At 52.1% G+C, this 7,107-nt stretch overlaps 1 protein-coding gene across 10 annotated transcripts in view; it reads right to left on the reverse strand.

The window, feature by feature from the left end:
- SHANK2 (SH3 and multiple ankyrin repeat domains 2) overlaps positions 1 to 7,107 on the reverse strand; it is a 688,443-nt gene that overhangs the window by 293,660 nt on the left and 387,676 nt on the right. The window lies entirely within an intron of this gene.

The raw sequence follows: 7,107 nt of genomic DNA on the forward strand, positions 1-7,107 counted from the left end.
ATCCATCCATCCATCCATCCATCCATCCATCCATCCATCCATCCACACATCCATCCATCCATCCATCCACACATCCATCCATCCATCCATCCACACATCCACCCATCCACACATCCATCCATCCATCCATCCATCCATCCATCCATCCATCCACCCATCCACACATCCATCCATCCACACATCCATCCATCCATCCATCCACCCACTCACCCATCCATCCATTCACACATCCATCTGTCTTTTATCCCTCCCTCCCACTCTGTTTTATCCATCCATCCAGTTGGTCATATATTTATTAGTGCCTGTTTGATGCCAAGTTCTGTGCAGGGCAGGCACTAATGAATCAGGAAGGGTGTTACATATGGCTCCTTTCCCCATAGATTCTTAGGCCCTGGGGGAAGTCATCCATTAAGGAAAGACAAGCTACTGAATGACACTCCAAGCGAAGAAGACTATACCAGTTCTGTTTTGACTGGAGAGAGAAGTCTGAGGACAGGAAGTGGGGAGATGCAGGACTGAGGTGGAAGGGAAGAGTGAGTTGGGCCTGCCTGGTATCCATTTCCTATTTTCTGGGGACATAGCCCATGTCTGCGTGCCAGTCTGTGTGCCCCAAGTGGCACTGCCAGCCCCATCCAATGATACACAGGCAATTCAGGTCTGGTCAAAGGGTTCATTCGACTCCCTTGGCCAGCATAATTGGGTCAGGGATGGACAGTAATTCAAATCAGTCCAGTGAAATTCGACCCTGAGCCTTCTTTTACAATGTCTGGGAAAGAGGCACACTTTCTCTTATGTGACTGCTAAAACAGCCAAACGCTAGCCTCGTGCCACCAGTGACCACCTTCAGGTGGCATGAGGGAGTTTATACAGAGAATGCCAGAGAGACAGAATGAGAGCTTCCTATGGCTCTCTGAGCACCTGGATCCAGCCAGAACTGAAGCTGTTATTCCCAAACTTTAAAGCCATTAAATTTGTTTGGCTTCAGACAGGATAGGCTTGTTTTCTGTCATTTGTAACTAAGCGTCTTTAGTAATATGGCAGGGTACAGCCTCAGCAAAGAGGTCCAGGAGCTCCCGAGAAGTCAAGAACTCCCATGGGGCTCTGAAACGACCCAGGGTGGCTGGTATAACATTAAGTGGGTACAAATGCATCTGGGACAAGTCCCTCCCAGGCTCAGGCTTCAGTTTCCCACACATGAAATAAGTTTTGTTTTCTCACTTAACGTTTCCCAACGCTTTCCTGGAATGACATTTAATAAAGCCTTATATCCTGAACTGCTCTGAAATTGGGAGGAAGGAGAGGACATCTGCATGGGGCGGGCACCTTGGAAGTGGGAGGAAAGCCATTACCTAGGAGGTAACTGTGACAGACGTGGCCAGCTGCCTACCCCAACATCAGTTCTCAACTTATTCACCCATAGCAGGTTATCTGGAATAAAGCCAACAGCACAGCCTCCTTTGAGATGATGTTATGGCTGCTCACCCCTAATCAGAAGCACAGTGGACAATCTGCATGTCCTTAAAAGCAGGAACATTTTTTTGAAGCTTCCCCTCTTCCTCTGTTGGAACACAGATACAATGGCTGGAGTCTAAGCAGCCACCTTGAACCATGAGGCAGCCTACTAAGAATGTTGGAGCAGCAGAAAGGCGGAGACCAAGTCCCTGTACATTTGAAGCCCTTATATCAGCTTTGGACTGCTGCTTTCTGTCTTCTATCATATGACAGGGAAATATGCCTCTGTCTCACATGAGCCATGGTCTTTAGTGTTTTTCTGTCACATGTGGCTGATGGGACTCTGAATGGCAGCATATCTCAGATATTCCAGCCGGGAGGAAGGAGGTATCAGAGGGGAGGAAGGGGTCTCTTCTTTCAAGACAGGGATATTTGGATTTTTGAGTTAATTTGAAAGCATCTTACTTGGCGCTTTCAAATTACAGAACGTTTCCCTCGAACACCTCCAGGTCCTGGTTTAAGTCACTAAAATAGTTTCCACTCCTAAGCAACCGCATCAAGGGTTTAATCAAACAACAAAGCAGTGTATGTGGGTATCAACGCCCCTTGGAACAGACGGGGCCCCAACGCTCCCTGCTGCTCCAACAGGTAGGGAGGGATAGCTCCTCGCTTGTTAAAATGTACCTGTCGATTTTCTTCTTGTTTCATAACAACTCCATTTTGTCACTCTAATTTTAGTGGCAATGTTTTTGTTCCAATCAGCGATCATTTTGGAAAAGTTGCCTGCTGGAAGAGCTCTTGGCATACAAAATGACAAGCAATTTTTAAACGGCATAAGATGGGTGATTTTTAACCACACAGGAATCTAAATCTATTTTGGGCTGGTTAGCACTCCTTAGAAAATAACTAGCTGTCCGGGAGATGTGATGTCCACTCTGCTAGCTCTGGCATGGCAGGCCTACTGTGTGCCAGGTGTGGACACAAGGAGGCATCAGGCAGGGTCCCTGCCCAAGGAGCTCCAGAGTGGGGATGCAGATGAGAGAAGTGCAGATGGGCATGGGCGCTTGGTTTTGGAACTGAAGGCTGGCTGCAGAGTTGATGTCAGGACAAGCAGCTGGGAGACCCTCACCTCTGCCTTCCAGCCCAGGGTCCCGCCCAGCCCCAGGAGAGGGCCAGGCAGCAGCCAGACTGACCTGATTCTCTGGGATCAAGATTACAGAATGTAAGAAAGTTTGGCGGTTCCTCAAAAAGTTAAACACAGAGTTATCACATGACCCACTGACTCCACTCCCAGGCAGGTACATCCAAAAGAAGGAAAAACAGGTAAGCACATCCTTATGTGTGGATGTTCACAGCCGCATCGCTCACAGATGCTGTCAGAAGGGTGGAAGCAACCCAAGTGTCCCTCAGCAGATGAGCACATAACGAAACACGGTTCAAACACAGATGGAAGCGCTACTCAGCCTTAAAAAGGAGTGAGGCACCACCACAACACCACAATGCGGATGAACCTCGAAAACATGACACTGAGTGAAGGATGCCAGTCACCAAGACCGCGCTGGAGGATTTCATCGATAGGAAATGCACAGGAAAGGAAATCCACAGTGACGGGAAGTCAATGAGTAGCTGCCAGGGGTGAGGGGGATGAGGAGGGACTGCTAGTGAGTATGAGGTTTCCTTTTGGAGTAATGGAAATGTCCTCAAATTAAGCAGAAGTGACAGTTCACAACTCCAGGAGTTGCTACAGGACTTTGTACTTTAAAATGGTTAATGTGGATTTCACCTGAGCTAAAACACAAAACCTTCCAGAATGGTCTGCCGGGGCTCAGATACACCAGTGCTGCCTCTCCGTCTGCTTCCTGCTCTCAGGTCATCATGGGGGGTCCTCTGGGTTTCCCCTGCCCAGCTCTGCAGGGATCTGTGTGGAAAAGCGGGGCAGGGTACTAGAAACACCCAAATCCCCTTCAGACCCAGGCTGGGGTGGGGGGCTGAGGATGTTGCTGATCTTCTTGGAGCCTCAGTTTCCTTCTTTGTAAAGCAGCGGTAGCTGCGCATCCTGGGGCCAGCTGTGGCATCAAAGAGACGATGCAGCGTGTGGTGTCGACGTGAGTTCCCCGCTGCCTGGCGAGTAGGGCAGGGGCCACGTCTGCCAGTGGCTAGTGACTGAGCAGGTCTCTGCACCAGACAGCGAGGCGGTGACGGAGGAAGTTGTGAACAGAGAGAATACAGACCCCAGCATTATCTGAGAGACAGGCAAGAATAGAGCTCCCCAAATCAGCCCAGTAATTCTGGCCACAAGAGTGCCACCACACCAAGAAAAGGACGAGGTGAGGAACAGGACCATGGAGCAGTTCAGGGAAGACCCCTAGAGAGGTGGCACAGCGGGTAGGCGGCCTGGCCCTGCCAGAAAGCCTGTTGCAGCAGAAAGTGGGGCGCCCGCAGGAGTGAGGGCCGGAAGGAGGGGCCATCTCTCCCCACTCTGGTATCTCAGGAGTTTGCAGGGCACACACCGCAGCCTGTGCCCCCAAGTTATTTAACAAGCAAAAGAAGGGAGCGGTGATTTGCAGGAGGTTTCCCAGGCAGGCTTCCTTCAGCAGAAGACACAAAGCTGGGGGAAGCCTCAGGCCACAGGGAGCTTGGAGATGGAGCGAGGAGGCGGGCAGCGGCGGCTGCAGGGATGTGAGGGTGAGGCCGAGGACTTGGCTGCTGAGGCCTTGGCTCTGGCTCCTGGCTTCCAAGGTTTTCATCCTGCACATGGGGATGGGGCCAGGTGGGCACTGGTGTCAGGTCCAGAGACCTGCTCTGGGTGGAAGGCAGGTGTCTCCGTCTGTCCCCAGAGTGTCTGCACAGGCAGCCAAAGCTTCCCAGGCTTCAGTCTCACGTCCACATCTTGGGCCTGCTTGCGGTCTGTCCACGCAAGGCTGTCACTCTTCCCCCGTTGTAATTCACCGGGAGGCTTTATTCCCTGAAATGCAGGGCCTGGCATCCTGCTTGTTCTAGTAAGAGGGTGGCAGGGTGAATGAATGAGTGGGTGGGTGGCTGCGTGAATGACTTGCCTGAGGAGGTCCAATTCCGGTCTCCTTCAGCAGAGCGAGTGTGGCCCATCGTGAGGGCCCGTGCTCCTGGCAGTAAGTAGGGCAGCCCTGCTCCATGCAGCGGCCCTGGGGACGGTGCCGAGTGCCCTCCTTTGCTCTCAGATGTGTCCCCGTTTGGATGATAAATGATGCGGTCACCCTGGCACTCAGACTCCTTCTAGGAGGATCCAGGAAAAAAGCCAGGAGCTTCAGGAACAAGAAATAGGTCAGGTCGCCACCGGGGTTTTGTATCTGTGCCAGAGCTCAAGGACAGAGCATGTCCCCAAATGATGCCGGAGCCGCGGGGTGACCTGAGCTAATGCAACAGACATGATGCATAACTGGTGCATGCCCAGCAGTGGCGGGGAGGCTCTGAGCCTTCTGAGAGAGCACATGGAACGGCGTGTGGACACATGCGCATGTACACATGTGTGAATGTGTGCAAGTGTGCATGTGTGCTTCCGGGCATGTGTGTACCATGTGTAGCAGAGCTCTGAGGTCTAAAAGATGAAGGTCTCTTAAGGATGAGGACGGCGTCCTCAAGTCAGAGGAGCCCACTGTGCAAGCTGGGGGGCCCCATGCAAAATGAAAAAGGGCCCCTTGTTCAAAAATGATTCAGAGTCTCAGGGTGGTGACAGCAGAGAATTACACAAGCATGAGGTCCGGGTGACAGTGGGTGCATGCCTTCCTGGTTTGAGAAGTGTATTGGTGCAGCAGCTCACACCTGTAATCCCAGCACTTGGGGAGGCTGAGGCGGGCGGATCACTTGATGTCAAGAGTTCAAGACCAGCCTGGCCAACGTGGTGAAACCCCATCTCTACAAAAAACAAATTAGCCGGGCGTGGTGGCGTGTGCCTGTAATCCCATGCAGCCACACCCTTCCTTTTCCTCTCCTATGTTGGGTGCCTCTCAGAATCTCTCCATGTTACCCACACCCCTGCTATGCAGCTTTCTTCTTGGTTAACGTAACATCCTACCCTGACTAGAGCTTTGTCTTTGGGGTCCATTCAGCAAATTTGCCAGGCGAGGTGCTAGGGGCTGTAAACAAGACCCAGCTCTCACCTTCAAGGAGCGCATAGTTGAATGCAACGGACCTTTTCTAGAACACATGTGCTTGTGTTCTATGTGGGCATGTGCATCCGTGTGCATGTATGCATATGTGATGTGCATCTTTGCGCATGTTTCGGTGTGGGTGCATGTGTGTGCATCACACATGCATATGTGATGTGCATGTTTGCGCATGTTTCAGTGTGGGTTCACGTGCATGCATCACACATGCATATGTGATGTGAATGTTTGCGCATGTATAGTGTGGGTGTGTGTGCATGCATCACGCATGCATATGTGATGTGAATGTGCATGTATCGGTGTGGGTGCCCATGTGTGCATCACACATGCACATGTGATGTGCATGCTTGCGCATGTATCGGTGTGGGTGTGCATGTGTGCATGAGTATCTTTCATGTGATACTCAGTAAGGTCTGCGGCTACATGTGCCTGTGAGAGAGGCGGCGGCCAGTACACCCTGGGTCCTGCAGGTGCCTGCGGCTGGAGCAGACGGGTTTCCATCATTTTCCTCCTCCATCTCTGATCCTGTCCCTGGACCATGGAGGAAGGCCTTATGCAACCTTGTGTGAGCAAGTGCCCTCCCAGTGACCCATGGACAGTTGACCTGGCCCCTCTGGCTCCAATTCTGGTCACCAAGCAGTTAGGAGGAAGATAAAAACTCTTTTCAGCCGAGTGTGTGGGTCAGATAAAGCTCTGCTCTAGAGGAGGAAGTTCTAGTCTCGTCCGCGGCCACCTGATGTGTGACTCGGAGCTCGGCGCTGTCTCCTGCTCTTTGCCTCTGGTGTCCTCCTGGAGAGCTGCACCACTAGCCCAGGCCTCTGACAGCAGGAATTTTGTATACACAGCAGGCTTGGGAAGGCCCTCCAGGGTGACTAGGGTCATGGCCACCGCCCCGTGGTCCTCATGCCTCTGCTCATCTGCCCCAATGGGAACTTTCTGTGCCCAGTGAGGAAATGCACCACAGAGGTCAGCTGTCCAGATGTGTTAATGCTGAGGCCCCCAGCTGGCCCGAAAAGGCCCACCTGGACAGAAGCTACTGCGCCTGGGTCGGCCAATGAGCCTGGGTGACAGTGTGATGGTCGGGAAGTTACTTAACCCCAGGGGCCGTCTCTCTAAAACGGCCCTCAGATACAATTCTGGCTCTATACGATGGAAGGCTCTGGGAAGTGACTGAGCACTTTGAGAAGCTGTAACCGTTTACAAATAAAAAGCTCTACAGGGATGATGAAAGTGACACCCATTTCAGTTCTCTTAGAATCAACTGGAGTATGGGCCTCCTCTCCCTGAGGAAAAGAAACCTTTCCCCTGGCTTCCTGCTCTGGCCTCAGTTTCTCCTCCGATACACACAATGCTCCAGAAGTTAACAGGCTCGATCTCTGCACAGATCTGCGGGAACCTGGTTGTCAACAAGAGATTGCTTCCTTCCTCCCTCCCTCCCTCCTACTCTCCTTCCTGCTTTCCTTTCCCTTCCTTCCTCCCTCCTTCCTGCTTTCCTTTTCCTTCCTCCCTCCCT

The sequence above is a fragment of the Cebus imitator genome, unplaced genomic scaffold, assembly GCF_001604975.1.
Source record: "Cebus imitator isolate Cc_AM_T3 unplaced genomic scaffold, Cebus_imitator-1.0 Scaffold563, whole genome shotgun sequence".
Lineage (NCBI taxonomy): Eukaryota > Metazoa > Chordata > Mammalia > Primates > Cebidae > Cebus > Cebus imitator.